This window comes from Arachis stenosperma, chromosome 4 (assembly GCF_014773155.1).
Source record: "Arachis stenosperma cultivar V10309 chromosome 4, arast.V10309.gnm1.PFL2, whole genome shotgun sequence".
NCBI lineage: Eukaryota > Viridiplantae > Streptophyta > Magnoliopsida > Fabales > Fabaceae > Arachis > Arachis stenosperma.
In genome coordinates this window covers 140,100,696-140,117,574 of record NC_080380.1, presented here as the reverse complement: position 1 = coordinate 140,117,574, position 16,879 = coordinate 140,100,696, and the positions used below count along the sequence as shown (strand labels likewise).

General features: G+C 37.2%; 1 long non-coding RNA gene across 9 annotated transcripts; it reads left to right on the top strand.

Annotated features, from left to right (window-relative positions):
* The first annotated feature begins 312 nt into the window (after positions 1-312).
* LOC130973206 (uncharacterized) lies at positions 313-5,389 on the top strand. Of its 9 annotated transcripts, none has more exons than XR_009084058.1 (13): positions 313-561; positions 1,221-1,260; positions 1,361-1,413; positions 1,524-1,569; positions 1,932-2,059; positions 2,318-2,548; positions 2,762-2,972; positions 3,200-3,326; positions 3,776-3,912; positions 4,300-4,513; positions 4,588-4,705; positions 4,906-4,963; positions 5,139-5,389. It is a non-coding gene; the product is annotated as an uncharacterized LOC130973206 (long non-coding RNA). The 9 variants fall into 9 exon arrangements; XR_009084056.1 differs by having other exon boundaries at positions 1,520-1,569; XR_009084052.1 differs by having other exon boundaries at positions 1,510-1,569.
* The last annotated feature ends 11,490 nt before the right edge of the window (positions 5,390-16,879 follow it).

Below are 16,879 nucleotides of genomic sequence, written 5' to 3'. Positions count from 1 at the left end.
AACTAGTTATTACAGACGGATATTTCCGACGAATTTTATCCCACGGAAATACAGAGGGAATTTCAGAGGGATTTTTTGTTGGAAAACAAAAAAAATGGATTAACATAAATTACAGACAGAAAAGAGAATCCGTCTATAATTCCGTCGAAAAAATTAATTTTTTTTCCGTGAAAAATGATTACAGACGAAAAATCCGTCTGTAATTAAATAGACAAAACGCTGCGTTTTATTAAATTATTACAGACAGATTTTCCGTCTGTAATTTAAATTTTCCGTCGAAAATATTAGATTAACCGTAGCTCAGATCTTACCCTCTCTCGATCCATTCACACTCCACACAAGTTTAGCAGAGGCTTCTTCCTCTCTCCATCCACACTCTCTCCATCGCTCCGTCCACGCTCTCCCCGTCACAGGAGCTTCTTTCACCGCCGCCGCTCTCCCCATCGCTCCGTCCACGAAGAAGCTCCATCGCTTACGAGCTCCATTTTTCTGTTTCTGTTTGAGCTGTGTTTCAGTCCCCTCCATTTAGATCTGCGCTTCTGAATTTCAGATCGCATTCCGGTAACCTCTATTTCTCTTCGAGTTCTTCATTCACTTGCCCTCACTACACATTCTTCTCGTCTCACGATCTGATCTCATGGCTCCTAACACTGTTACGGACTTTGTTTTCTTGTCAAATTCAATTTGAGACAATAATCACTTCTGTCATTTCAAAGATCGAATGCAGACATGGTAATCCTTTTGTTTCCTCACAATCCCGCACTTCGATATTTATTTTAGGCTTCTCTATCAGCTACAATTTTGATATGTGCATGTAATTTGAATCTGTGATACATTTACATGGGCTTCGTGTTGTGTAATTGTACACACTTGCCTTATAATTGAGATCTATTCATGGTGAGGTTGTATTTGAATGTTCTTCAAGATTACTGTTGGATCTTCTGATTTAGCTTATGATACCCGTGTTATTTCCCTTTCTCCTCAAATTTAGCTATGATAGGTTGTAAATTCTATTTCGTACAAATTGGTGATGAATTAGATTATATGCAAGTTACTTGCCCATTGAGTGTAGCCAAAATTGTGAGGTTGGGGCAGTGCTGGATCCTTTGCAAAATGATGCATTTAACTGGGTTGGGGAATACTTCAGTCTTTCTTTCTATTTGCTTAAATTATCTTATACAACTTTGAATTTATGTTCTGAATTTTTTTTACCTATATAGGTTGTACTTGCTGCATCCATTGTGGGCAAATTTGGTAAAGGTGAGACGTCTTGAATTGATGCTCAGTTAGGTTGTGCCTAAATCAATATGGATTAGAAATTGCTGTTGCACTGACAAAGGCTTCTTTCTTTTGTATGCAGTTCTGGTTTCTAGGCAGTTTGTTGATAATGTTGTGCAGATATGTGTACTAGAGGTATATTGTATTCACATTCTAGTTGTAATTGCTTTGCCTAGTTCAATTTCTGTATCCTTATTTATCTTAAATGTTCTCTCCTTTATTAATTAGTAGTTCTGTGAAGACAGCTTACCTCTCCAAATTTTCTGGATATGAATTGTAGCATTTCTCAAGGTGATAAACTCTTTTCTTGTTAAATGTGTATGGATTTGTCTCTTTTCATCATTATCCGTATATATATTGCCAACTTCTCTTTGTATCCCTCACTCACTTACTATATCCCTCGCTTCATCAATTCTCTCCCTCATCACTCTCATCATCATCTCCATGGCTTGTTGCAACTACTTCTTCAACCCTCAACAAATAGATGAATATCCTTTTCCACTTCCCATTCAATTTTCCTTATATGATTATGATTATTACTATTATTCCAGGTAATCTAATTAGATTAAATTGTTACAACACTCTATATATACTTTTTTTGGTGAATTATTTGCCACTGTGCTGCATTTATTTATGTTCAATCTATATTTCAGGGGAAACAGTAACGAATATCCACCACTGGAATGTTGGGCACACGAGTTTTCAATACAAGACATGGAGCATTACCCTTCACTTCCTTTTTATGAAACTCTCTCCATCGAACCAATTTCAACTATTAAAGGTATATATATCATGATGATGACTAATGAGTTTCTTAAAGTTTTTATTTGCTTATTAGATTCTTATATTACTATAGCTACATATATTATACCTTGTCCTTAAATACATGCAGACTATGATAAATCAGAGGTACCGTTTTGTTTTTTCACAAGTTTTCTTCTTCAAATTTAACTCAAGTTTGGTTTTTTTGAAGCTTTTCATTGGGTGTCTTCTTGATGTTTGATAAAATGCCTGAACTAAAAATGAGATTTTTTTTCAGGTGAAAACTGATGGAGCAAACTCTAAGGGAAGAAGATGCAGCTAACTGGGTTTACAGGGGTGAAGGAGCTGTTAATCTTGTTCTTGCTTACAATGGATCAATTAAGTGTATCGGATATGATGAGACCAATTAAGTGTATCAGCTACGTCTTGAATTAAGTGTATCGGATATGATGAGACCAATTAAGTGTTTCCATGTATTACGAATGGTTACTTGATTTCCTTATCGGTGGTAAAGTATACCTTTCAAGCTATTATTTTCATTATTTAATAAGTGGTATCTTTTTGGTTGTAATACTCTCCTGATCGGAGTACTTCTGTGCAGTAAGATATATCATTATATTATTGCACAAAAGGATGTTCACTTGTCAAGATCATCTCTAGGCTTATTTTTGTTAATTAGTTTAACTTGCTATTAAAATTCTTGTCCCATTTTGTCATGTAGATTCTAATTGAGGTTGATCATCTATAAGATATCCTTGGCCCATATATATTCAGATCAAAGGTGTTAATAAAGATGCAGTGGCAGTAGTGGGTTCAATGCTTGAATTGGATGGAATCATAAACAGCAGCCATGAAGCCTTCATCACTTCCAAATTTTGGTGCAACAATGATCACTATGACCTTGTCCTTCCAGCTCTCAAGACCACACTTAAGTATGTAAAGTAATTGAAAAAGAAAAAAAATATCATATAGTATATAATCTCACCAATGTATAGTGCTCTTCAAATTGATTAGGAAACTTGGGTTGGACTATTTAGACCTTTACTTGATTCATATGCCAGTGAGGTTGAAAACTGAAGTTGATGGAATTCTTGAAATAGGAAAGGATGATTTGCTATTTTGACAATAATGATGTGGCTATATTCAATTTTGACTTTAGGTGGAAATGAGCTCATCATGGCAATAAGGAAAACTCAGAGAATTTTGCAAGCAGAAAGGAATCCATTTGACTGCATGGTCACCGTTTTCTAGTAAAGTCACAGATATTGGCATCCATTTTCTAAAAGGTATTGGGCATTGCATTGTAGAACTGTTCCAACATATAGCCACTATCTTTGTTTCTACAATGCACTGATATTGTGTTAATGGCATCCAAATGTCTTGTGTATGAGTGTTTCTGATTAACAATTTAAGAGAAAATGAATTTCATATTTAGTTTAATTTATATTTTTAGCATATATGCTCTGCTATGCAATGAAATGTATAATTAGTAAATCACTTGATTAAGAATTTATGCAACAAAAAAGTTACTCTACGTAAATAGGTGCATTATAATAATATCAACGGTGTTATATATATACTTTTTGGGGAGTAATTTTTAATATTTTTGTCATTATTTATATATATACTTTTGGAGGTGTATCAAACTCTTGAATTAACTCAACTTTTTGCCAAGTTTAGGTGAACTCAATTTGAGTTTGATTATTTTGTACTTGCTCTTATTGTTATTGTACAGGGTAAGCCTCCTGATTGGCAAGACTTTGTTGGTATTATCACTTTGCTTGTCATCAATTCAACCATCAGTTTCATAGAGAGAACAATGCTGGTAATGCTGCTGCAGCTCTCATGGCTCGTCTCGCTCCGAAAGCAAAGGTGTGGGATTCAGTGTCATTTTCTTATGTCCTTAATGTTTGCATTGGATACTGGTATTGGATAAAACATACTGAATGATCTTTCTTCTATTTAGAATGACAATTACAAGCCACTGATTGGTTCTTGAATTAAATAGTGAGAGGAATGTTGGATGAGGATTTTTCTCATCAAACTTTATCCATCACTTTTTATAATTTTTCGGTCAAATTGAGAACTGAGTCATGGACTGTCCTTCGAAATGGGATTGCTTAATTTTCTAAAGTTACTTACAAACTCTCGATAACTTTACATAGATATGGTATTTTAATTATAACTTCTCTGAAGAAAAATATTGTAACCAGTGTTTATTTGATCCTTTTCAAATGCTTTTATTCATCTTATTTGCAGGTGAAGTTGTCTGGATCAATTAGCAGTCAATACTTGACTGCATTGCTCATGACAGCTCCTTTCGCCCTTGGTGATGTTGAAATTGAGATTATCGATAAACTGATTCCTGTTCCCTACGTTGATATGACTTTGAAACTGATGAGCGCTTTGGAGTCCATGTGGAGCACAGTGGTAACTGGGATAGGTTCTTGGTCTACGGAGGTCAAAAGTACAAGTAAGTTTCTATTATTGAGTTGTAAAGATTTCAGAATTAAATTATTTTGACTCTAATTGGAAGTTTCCTACCAGGTCTCCTGGGAATGCTTTTGTTGAAGGAGATGCTTCTAGTGCCAGCTACTTCCTCGCAGGTGCAGCTGTTACCGGTGGGACTATCACAGTTGTAGGCTGCGGCACAAGTAGTTTACAGGTATGTGAATCCAATGAACTCTTATGACATGAATCCTTATCAGATTATATTTTTCAGTGGAGCCATTTTGCATTTCGCTTAAAAATGCTCTGAGCTTCTCTTAACTTGATCCTTCTCTTAACTATAATTTCCCTAGTGTTGTTGAATCTTACGAAGAGTTGTATTTGCTGAACCGTCTGAGGGTTTTTTGGCGTATGCAGAATCATCCTGCTGTTGTTGTGCCTAGGCTTCCTGCTGGTTTGAATTTGCTTAGCCCAGGTGAGTTCTTTCAAATGTTCTTTTTCATTCCGCACTCTGTGAAGAACCCTTTAATTATTTTATTTTTGTTCTAATCTCTGTTTGCTTTTGTTGTTCTTTCTATTTTTCTATGTTTTGATTCTTTGGCATAGATTGATTTACTCCAATTCCAATTCGGATTTTAATTCTATTTCAGTCAGGAGATGTCAAGATTAACTTTCAATGTGGAGCTTGATGCTGCTAATGCAACTTAGTTATCTATTAATATTTTAGATTATTCTATCTTTAAGTGCTAAGTGTAATTTGTGACATTCATGTAACATTGGGATGGTCATCTTATTTTTTTTTGGTATTTTTTTATTAAGACAATAAGATATTGGCCAATGATGTTGAAAAATAACATCCAATTTTATAGGTATCATGTAATGAATATTATGTTTATTTATGTGATTTTTGGCTTTCTTTTTTCAATTTACAGTGTTTGATGGAGTAAATTTAGAAAACAAATCTAAAGTATTCATTTTGCAATGGAAAAATCTAAAAAAAATTCAATTTTATCTTACTGACGGATTTACAGACGGATTTTCTGTCTGTAATCAGAATGGGATGATTTTCCAAAGTTCAAATTACAGACGGAAAATCTGTTGGAAAATCCGTCTGTAATTACAGATGGAAAATCCGTCGGAAAATCCGTCTGTAATTACAGACGGAAAATCCGTCGAAAAATTCGTCTGTAATTACAGACGGAAAATCCGTCTGTAATTACAGACGAAAAATCCGTCGGAAAGTTCGTCGCCTTTGGAAAATGGATAGAAAATTTATAGAGGGAAAATCCGTCGGTAACTGCTAAAAATCCGTCTGTAATTTTTCGACGGAAAAAAAATCCGTCGGTAAATAATTTCCGACGGGGCTTTTACAGTGGGACAAAATCCGTCGGTAATTTCGTCGGTAACCAAAAATCCGTCTGTAATAAAGACTAAATCCGTCTGTAAATCTGTCTGTATTAATCCATTTTCTAGTTGTGGATTAATGTAATTCTTTTTATTATATTGGTCTCCATTAGTATTTCGCATTCAACCAAATGAAGAAATGTTGTAAAGGAGAATGTTTTACCGTAACCACCGTGACTAAAGGATAAGAAAAATCCTCTCTCAGATTAGCCTACATAACTCTATCATAAGCTTCTTTCTATTCCACAATCACCATACACAATATTGATGATGTTAAGGTCCCTAAGTGAAGTCTGTCATACTTGAGTTCCTCTATTATTAGTCATTGATTCTGTAATGATGAATAATTACTACCGAAAAAGATTGACATTGGAGAATATTTTTACAAATTTCTTTCATAAGAATGCATGATATCTTGGCTCATTAATTTTCATATGAGAAAGTAAGGTGTGTTATTCAACGTTATGATGGTTTGAGGAGATAATACAGTAATGTGACGGCGTTAGTTAGCTGAGCAGGGGCTAGTAATCGGACCGTCCGATTTCTTTGTTAGAGTAGGGGGTGCACAAATCGGACGGTCCGATTTGTGGGTGAGAGAAAATTTCGAGATTAGTAATCGGACCGTCCGATTACATGGTGCTGAGATATTTTTGTTTAGGTTAACGCAAATCGGATGGTCCGATTTGCTGTATGCTAGAAATTCTGAATTTGAAAGTGATGAAATCGGACGGTCCAATTTCAAGGCGTAGTAAAAGTTTACTGTTGGCATGCGGTCGGACCGTCCGATTTATGGTTTTATATATACCTCTCCATTACCCGAAGTCTCCATTTTTTGTTAGTCTTTGAAATTTCTCTTATGAAACAAACCCCTTTAGTTCTTTTCTTCTTCTTGTTCATTGTTTCGGCAGCAGCTTTCATGTTTATTGTTTGAAGATCCTATTTGCATCAAGTTTGAGAGTATTTTCTGTGAGTACATCATAATGGATGATAGAGTATTGTTAAAGATTTATTATCATGGGCAGATTTTATTACAAACAGCTGAAGGTGTAAAATTTGTGTGTGAAAATCCATTGGATATTATTATTCCATTTACATTGTCATTTGAAGAATTTAAAGGTGTAATTTGTGAGAAGATGGATTCTCAAATATGTAGGAGAATATCGTGCATTTTGTACAGGAACCCCGTATCTGTATTTGGTGGGTTCGTTCAGTTTCAAATCAAATATGTAACCGATGAAGCGAGCATGCAAGATATGTTTTCAGTGTACATGGAAACTCGCTCACAGATATCATTCATCGAGCTGTATATTGAGTTTGAGCAGTCGGAAACAGACCGGAATATTGAGATGGAAAATTATAATAGTGATAGTGAGGAGGAGTTCGAAAGTAATTATGAATGCCTTGATCCAGGTGGAGATGGAGATCTGGCCGAGGACACTATGCAGGCAGATGTGGCCGATGTGGCAAATGCACTAGTAAACCAGCATCCGTTTGTGGAGCCTACTTTCATGCGCTCACTGGACTTGGACGCCATGCATACACCGGAATTTCCTGAGTATATGAATGCAGGTATGCAGTTTTGATACAATGTATGATAGAATAATATGACAGATTTATCAGTTAGCATGACGAACAGGCTAGGTTCGGGTCAAGCCGGACCGGTTCGAACCAAGCCGGACCGGTTCGGAAAAAACCAGATCGGTTCGAACCAAACTTGTTTGGTTCGAACCAAACCGGTCCGGTTCGAACAAAACCGATTCCGACATTGGTATATTGATATTGATTGTGTTATTATTTATTTTTTTTGTTCAGCTTAATTTTATTCTTATAATTTAATAATTTGATTTAATTATGACCGGTTCGGTTATGATAACTACGGTAATTAGCGTTTAGTTTTTTTGGTTGATTTTTTATTTCTTATGTATTTAATTACTTATTTATATTTATATGACCAATTTATAGTTATTAATTAGAGTACATAATTTTTGGTGTGAATGTAGCAGAGCTTCCTGTTGTAGCGGATGGTGAATTTATGGTGGGGATGGAATTCAGTTCTAGGGAGGCAGTGATTAAGGCGATGAAAGATTATACAATTCGTCGAGGCGTGGATTATCGGGTGTACGAGTCGGAGCCAACAACATTCTATGCTAAATGTACACAGTACGGTTCCGGTTGTGACTGGCTGATCAGGGTGAGTAAAATGTCCCGAAAGTACTGCTGGAGGTAAGGAGGTACAATGGTAGTCACACGTGTACTCGAGCATGCATTTCTCAAGATCATTCCAAATTGGGTTCCGACACAATTGCAGAAGCAATTAAGCCGTTGGTAGAAGTTGACCCATCTATAAAGTAAAATCAGTCATTGCGGAGGTCCAGTCGAAGTTTAATTACACTGTAAGTTATCGGAAAGCCTGGTTAGCAAAGCAGAAGGCAGTGGAGTCATTTCGGCGGGTGGGAAGCTTCGTATGAAGCTTTGCCCATATGGTTTGAGGCCATGTGTCACAAAGAGCCATCAGCGGTCGTTCACTTTGAAACAATGCCTGCGTAGGGTGATGACTTGGTTCCTGACATCCGTGTCTTACATCGAGTCTTCTGGAGTTATTACCCTTGTATCAGAGCATTCCGACATTGCAAGCCAATAGTGCAGGTAGACGGAACTCATTTGTATGGAAAATAAAAGGTTGTCTGTTAGTGGCAGTTTTCAGGACGGCAACAACAATATTGTGCCCATTGCATTCGCGATAGTCGAGGGGGAGACTTCAGACGCGTGGCACTTTTTTCTCAGTAACTTGCGACAGCATGTGGTGACGCGTGACGGTGTGGGCCTTATATCCGACAGACATGAATCCATCAACTCAGCTATTGTTCAGAGTAACGGAGCCTGGTCTCCTCCTAGGGCTTTCCACATGTTTTGTATCAGGCATATAGAGTCGAACTTCCTGAGAAAGTTCAAGGCTCCATACCTGCAGAAGCTTATCGTCAACATAGGTAAATATGAATAAAACAAATCAATTATTGTCTAATATTATGTTATAATGCATGATTTTATGATGATGCCTTTTGTGAAACACAGGATATTCGAGGACGGTCCGCGAGTACGAGATACGTTATCAGCGACTGCGCGAACGCGGTGAGGCCTACAGTACCTGGCTAGACAGGATACCGCGCGAGCAGTATGCCTTGGCATTTGATGGTGGATACCGATGGGGTCATATGACAACCAATCTGGTAGAGTGCATCAACTCGGTTTTGAAAGGAGGCGCGCAATCTCCCTGTCACTGCACTTGTTAAGGCAACATTTTACAGGCTTAATGAGTTATTCACACGAAAAAGGGCCGAGGCTGAGGCACGTATTAATGCTGGGCATGTGTTCTCTGAGGTTGTGACGACTAAATTGCATGCAAATCAGCGGGCATTGGGAAACATCCAGGTTAGTTGCTTTGATAGACAGAATGAGGTATTTGAGGTACGTGAGATGCCTAGTGGAGTGGAGTATGCAGTCGACCTACGTCGAAGAGTTTGTGACTGTGGCGAATTCCAAGTGGATCGCATTCCGTGTCGACATGTATTTGCTTGTTGTGCAAATCAGCGACTTGATTGGCAGGTGTATGTTCATAAAGTATACAAGATGGACCAAATTCGAAGAGTTTACAGAGCTAGGTTTAGGCCACTAGGAAATCCGACAACGTGGCCCGTTTATAATGGACCTCGTTTTGTAGGCAATCCGTTTCTTAGACGTGTTGCCAAAGGTCGGCCAAAGATGACCCGCTTCTTAAATGAGATGGACACTCGGAGTAAAGTAAAGTAATGGAACTGATGGAGTAAAGTAAAGTAATGGAACTGATGGAGTAAAGTAATCCGCGGGCTGACTCTGAGGAATATATGTCTGAGGTGCCTCTTGTGTTTCTGCCTGAGAAACTGGGGGGGTGGTGGGGGCGGTGATGGAGGCGGCGGTTGGTTCTCCTGATGATCTGCTGGGTGGCCCTCTAGATTTTCTTGAAATGCGAGATCTGTCAGTTGCAAGTGGGCACCATATGCCCCCCGATACCATTGCATGTAAATATCCAAGGGACTATGTAATGGAACTAGTGGATCAGAAAGGATGTGACTATACCGATTTGTCCATTGCATGACCCATAATGAATGCACAGCGGACCAATCTTCATTCTTAGGTCCAGTCAACACCTCGCCATGTGCATGTCCTAGGTTCCGCTCTTGCTGAGGCACACCCCTGACTCAAACCAAACTGTCTCCTCAACCTATCAGATGCATGCCACTCAATGCATTCAAAAGAGATCAGCGGCACGGTTGCACTCCAAATAACCGAGTGGTGGAGGATGTCAGCCGGAATCAGACCCGCCTCAATGCGCTCAACTGCATAAGCCTCCCAAACAAACTGAACACATTGAACATAACAGAGTATTACACACCAGATAATAATACTTCTAATGAAAAATATAAAGACAACTAAATATCACATACTTGTCCTTCCTGCAGATCGTCCAATACCCTCCTATAGTGCGCCAGAGAATGATATCTATAAGCCCGTTCATCACGGTCCCAATTACGCCATCTGACATCAAACAACCCATCATAAACAACTTATGATAAACTCTCAATTAAAGGTGATGCACTTATTCAAAGCAGATGATGTTTGAACTTACCTATTAGCAAGCGGAAAGACTCGAGGATTGCTGGTATAGGCGAGAGAGAAATGGTAAACGAATCCAAGCCCAGGTAAGCAGAAGGGTCAGCGGTCCATCAATCTTGCAGTTGATACGAGTAGCCCTACACAATGCTCTATACAAGTGCGCCAAACATGCCGAACCCCAACTAAATTCTCTAATCCCGCCGAAGTTACGGAGCAATGGCAGAAATTTCCAGTGCACTCCTGCCGCAGACTTGTCCCCAAACATAATGGTCCCAAATAATAACATTATGTGACACTTTACATACCTCTGAACCTGAATATCATTATCTAAGACTATATGTTCTTTTAGTCTCCGAAACCAAGTCAACTTTACAAAACTTCCTCTACATTCTGTCTTCCTGGGTGCAACACCAAAATGATGGAGGCATTCGACCTCTAACGCCTCATAACTACTCATAGTCGGTCCTGTAACTGGAAGACCATTTGTCGGAAGCCCAAAATTACCGCCACATCCTCCAACGTCACGGAACACTCGCCAATTGGAAAATGAAAAGTATGCGTCTCGGGCCGCCATCTCTCGATCAGAGCATTAACCAATGCCGATTGACATTGGACAACTCCAATCTGCGAAACGTAATAAAATCCAGTCTCCCGCAAATGCCCCTCCACAATTGGATCATATGGATCCGTGGCATATAATGATCGCATATTAACATTCGTGAAGCCTACAAAACATAGCCATATATCACATTAATCAAATATAACCATGCTTAATTAACATACCATATTTAACATTCTTGCATTCTAATTATCATATAAGCAACATAACATAATCAATAAACCTTAAATGAAACTAAAATTAACATCTATTTATTACTATTATTTCCATGAAAGCTATATTTTCTAATATCTACATCCTAACCTTTTCTTAATAACAATTTCCATTCGTTTAATGTAAATAGATAGAATGAATGAATGTTAAACTCAAATAAATTTAAAATTAAATCTCATTATTATTATTACTCGACAGCAATATAAAATTATATTTGTTAATTCTAACTCCAATATCTAAACTAAACTAAATCCTATTTGGTTTATATAGTAATAACTATTAATAATATCTAATTTATATTTATATAACTGATTCCCCACTATTTTCTTGTATATTATTATTATTATTATTATTATTATTATTATTATTATTATTATTATTCTAGTGACCGTTAGTTTAGGTTTAGTTTAGTAAGTTAAACTAGTTTAGATAGTTAATTACTGTAAGAATAATAATAATGTGGTTAGTTAGTAGAATAATGTATGGTTGTTAATTTAATTTCTATATGTGCCCGTACAATAATAATAATAATAAATAATAATAATAATAATAATAATAATAATAATAATAATACCTCGTTCAGGATAAATAAATTAATGTCACTTAGTTCACTAATTATACTTATACAACTCTAACACTTGAACTAACTAACTAACAGCATACATTCACTAATTATAAAAATTGCATGTAATCTAATTATTATTATTTAAATTAAAAAAAATTAATTTAATAAAATAAACTTACATAATTAGGTTGATCAAGATAATTAACAATGTGTAACTCGACGATTCACATCTTTTGTTCTTCGTCTCCTTGGCATTGTTCAACTTGGTCTCCCTCCTTGAATTTTTTTACTGCTGAAACTTCAATGGAAGAAAGGAAATGGATTTTGAAAGAGATAGAAGGGTTTGAGGGTGAGAGAGGAACGAAGTGGGGCACTCGATGGAAGGCTGGGGTTTTACTCCAATGTGAGAAGGGGTCCACTCCCTGGGTTCCTGCATGCTCGACGCGTGGCCATGGTGCGCAAATCGGACGGTCCGATTTGTTCACCATCTACGCCAGTAATCGGACCGTCCGATTACATACCCCCCCAAATCGGACCGTCCGATTTCACTTCGCAGCCCCCACCCTCCTGTAATTCACGCCACACTTCCATATCGATGGAATACACCAAAACTACCCTCATATTAAAATTAAAAAAGTGTGATATCTTCTATGTTTGACAATGCAAAATTTTTTATATCCTTATAAGATAAATTAATTTATCACATTTAAAAAAAAAAGTTAGATCAACAAACTATATATAACCATAAAATATTTTTTAAAGTATGAAATACATAACTAAGATAACAAAGTTATACTATTTATATCTAAATACCTTCGATGTTTATGCAGAATATTATCATAAAGTTGCAAATAAAATTATAAATAGCTTCTTCACATATGATGTAGATATCTAATTACCTGCTTTATTTAAGACATTTATAAATTTTTTATTATCGTGCAATAAACAAAAAAAATGGACATATTTAAAAGTATCATAAATTACGCCATTCACCCTCTCGTGTTCATATCTTTTTAATTTTTTACTAAACAAACTTTGTAAAAAACTCAGAATATATCAATGTGATTTTCTGTACATATTTTTTGTTAGCATCCATCCAAATAAAAAATAATTTTCTTGTAAGCAACATTCTATGACGACAGAGAACTCTTTGACGGTAAACAATATTTTCTATACATTCTAAATTCTCATAAACAATAACTTATTCACCGGATAGATAGAATAGTATACGGATAATAGTAAACTCTTTTATTTGAATTTCATAACCAAACAACGTCACATATTGATATATACCCACAATTATAGCAGCTTTGAATTTCATCAACAACCTATATACTTTGATTAGAGTTTCCTTTATAAATAATTGTAATTACGTAGTCATTTTTCTTATGCACATACTTTATGTTTAATTGCGCTCATGTGACATTCAAATCCTATCTACCCTCTTATTGCCAACCCTATTCACCAACCCAATCCAACTCAGCTCAACCCCACTTTCATGTTCCACCAACTTCTTTATCACATAGATTCTCTTCAATCCTATTCTCCTTCTGAGTTTTTTCTCTCTTCGATTACTCCAAAACACAAAAATTAGCTTTTTTTCACCTTTGAAATCGTCGATGGCAGAGATCCAGAAGGCGTAACTAAAGATAAAAGGTATAATTAAAGAAGGTTGGTCTATATCATTTAAAGAAATCGGACGTTATAGAAGGAGTCCAATTCTACTTTTCCAAACGAGTAACTATCTCTGCGAATCTTTTCACTCCATCAAGAATGATTTTAACAAAATTTCAAGGTAAAGGGAAAGGCTATCCACCCAAAAAAGATAGAACTACTTCAAAGGTGGTTAATAACTTTACTATAAATATACTGGCACTCCTCAAGTATAATTTACGTTTTAATCTACTAAAAAACTTGCCTAAAACTTATGATAACTTAAGTATCGGAGTCTTTTGTAATTGTAAGTATCACCCTCCACCTCCTCACGAAAAACTAGACAGCGGCATCTCGGCTTGTGAACAAGTCGAACATTGTCTCACAAGAAATTTGGACCACACATTCAAGTCCAAATCAATATTTCAGGTAACTTTCGAAAAAAAAAACTCAACAATTATAATGATTCATTTTTTTACAAAGAAAACTAAAAACTTATATGAAAATATACAAAGTTATCTAGTAACTCAAAATTTTGCATTCGCTAATAAAAAAACTTAATATAAAAACTTTTAAAAAAACGTATTATTTTTCACAAATATTTAAATTCGTAATTTACAAAATATAAATATTTTTTTTACAAGTGATAATTGTTAATACAATCATGCTTGTTTAATATAAAATTTAGTATACTTTAATTTTATGAATTTTGTAAGAACTTTAGTCATGTATAAAAATTTTCTTTAAGTATCTAATTAAGATACAATTATTTTAAAATAACACAATTAGTATATTGTTACGTCAGGTAACCAGAGATTAGTGGATTGGACTTATAAGGTTGGCCCGATCGTTTGAGGGGGTAGTCCTTTGTCTTAGCTCCCAATTGAGGGCTTCTGTTCGACTTATGTGTATGAGTGAACGGGGGTGGTACCTACAAAGACACTCCGATGCCTAAGTAAGCAAGAGTCTAAGCAAGTTTTAAAAAGTATGAAAACTTAGAGATACCTGAGGGGTGTCAATGTACTTATAGTGGGGAACTCATAACCACCGTTGGAGTGGTTCCTCATTTTGAGGAGGATAACCGTTCTTTTATCTTAGGGAAGTTAAGATATGGCTTCTGGAAGTGGGTTAGAAGATTCTAGGGGCAGTTACCTATTTGAATAAGTGTTATTTGCCAGCTAATCCTCTTTACCGATTTTCTTGCGTTGAAGCCGACCTCTTGCAAGGAGGTCAGTTGCGGGGGAAGACCAACCTCACGGATTAGGTCTTTCTGTATTATTTGGATCTGGGTCTGGTCATTGGGCCAGGGTATGAACAGTGCCCCTACTCGAGTCCAAATTCTTTGTGAGTTGGGCTCGAGTATGCAGCTCGAGACTTTGGCCGACATGTTGAAGAATCGACGTGATTTTAAGGAACCGTCGTTATTTAAATTTTTCAACCGTCGCGTCTAATCAAACGTCACGTCTCTTCGGGGGTTTGAGCATTTACACGCGGGGAGCAGTTACATTGGTAACAGTGCACCTCTTAAATGGTTACGTCGTTTTACCTTTATACCCCTAACGAATTTATAAATACTTTTCCCTCTCTTCCCTTGTTTCGTTTCTGAAAACTTTTCTCACTCACATACTCTGTTCTGGAGAAAGCTTTGTTTTTCTTTGGTCGACTGCTGTTGCACCTGTTACTTCGAAAGTAAAGGTCAGTTCCTTTCTCGTCTCCTCTTTTACAAATGCTTTTATTTGCATATTTTTGCTTTGAGAGGAGTGTTGACTGTAGGCTTAGTGACTCTATTTTGTTGAGGATCTGACCCCAAGCCCCTTAGAGACCCTATTTTTGATCCTTTTTCTTTTTCCTTTGTAGGTTTTACTATCCTTTTTATTTAAGAAAAAATGTCTTCTATAGAGTCCCTTGCTCAATGGGTGGATGTTACGGTTCTTGGGGAAGAACCTTTTGTGGATACTGACTATATCACTGATCTTCGCACGCATCATAGGATTTGTGCTTCTGATGAGGATGAGCCAAAATATGAACTGGTTGCCCCGCGTCCGAAAGACCGGGTTTGTTTTGGGAGGGCTTCTAACACGGACCCTCATTTCTTTTTTATGTATGAAATTCTGTTCACCCGTTTGGGTGTTTTTCTTCCTTTTTCCGACTTCGAGATAGCCATTTACCTCATTGTCGCGTCGCCCCTACCCAACTTCACCCCAACTCTTGGGGTTTTTTGAAAATTTATCAGTTCGTCAGCCATGCACTAGATTTTCCAACCTCTTTAAAGATCTTCTTTTTTCTCTTTCACATGACCAAACCCTTCAGTGGGCAAAATAACAAACAGCAGTGGGTGTTTTTCCGGGCCATACAAGGCCGAAGAGTTTTTACCCTTTTTGACAAATCCTTCCATGATTTCAAAAATTTCTTTTTCAAAGTGCAATCTATAGAGGGTCACCACCCCTTTTTTCTGGACCAAAATTCTTCTCCTCGCTTTTCCTTGTACTGGTTAGAGGCCTCTCCCTGTGAAAAATATGGTTTGGATGACCTGGACGAAGTGGAGGCAGCCATTGTGGGGTTCTTCCGAGAAGTGTGGGGGAGAGCCCCTTATCTAGAGACAAAAAAGTTCCTCCAGGGGTCTCCGACCTTTGTGCAGGCCCAATTAGGTAGCATTATGTTTGTTTATTCTGTTTTTCGACCAAATAGTTTTTCGAGTTGTTTCCTCTGACTTGTATGCTAACCTTCCTATTATCTAATGGCTTTTGCAGAAATGGCGAAGAAGAATTCTAGAGAGTCTTACCAGAGAGTTCAGGAGGCCAAGTCGAGGTATCGCGCCAAGGTTGGTGGTTCTAGGGTTGCTGGCCCACCTCCTCCTCCTTCTCATAACTTTGGGACCCCCGCCCGTCCTATTGTCATATCCTCCTCAGCCTCCTCTCTTCCATCCCCTCCTCCCCGATCTTCCCCTGAGCCAGAGAAGAAGAAGCGCAAGACTTTAGAGTCTAGTTCTTCTTTTGAGGGTGAGGCCAAGTCTAATGCGCCTCAGTTTGTTCGGAATCATATCTATCCTCATACTCGTATAAGTATGGATGACGCTTCCGTTCGAAACCACCTTAATGTTCTGGTTCAGGAGAGTGTTAGGGTGGCGGGGGTATGTACGAGACTTCTGGATATTTTTGAAAAGACTCCCCTCAGCTCTTTGGGTTTGTCACTGAGGGTTGAGGAGCTAGAGGGGAGGATTTTCTTATATCAAGAAGAGGAGAAGAGGTTGAAAGTGGAGGTCGTCAAGTTAAAGGAGGAGAGGGATC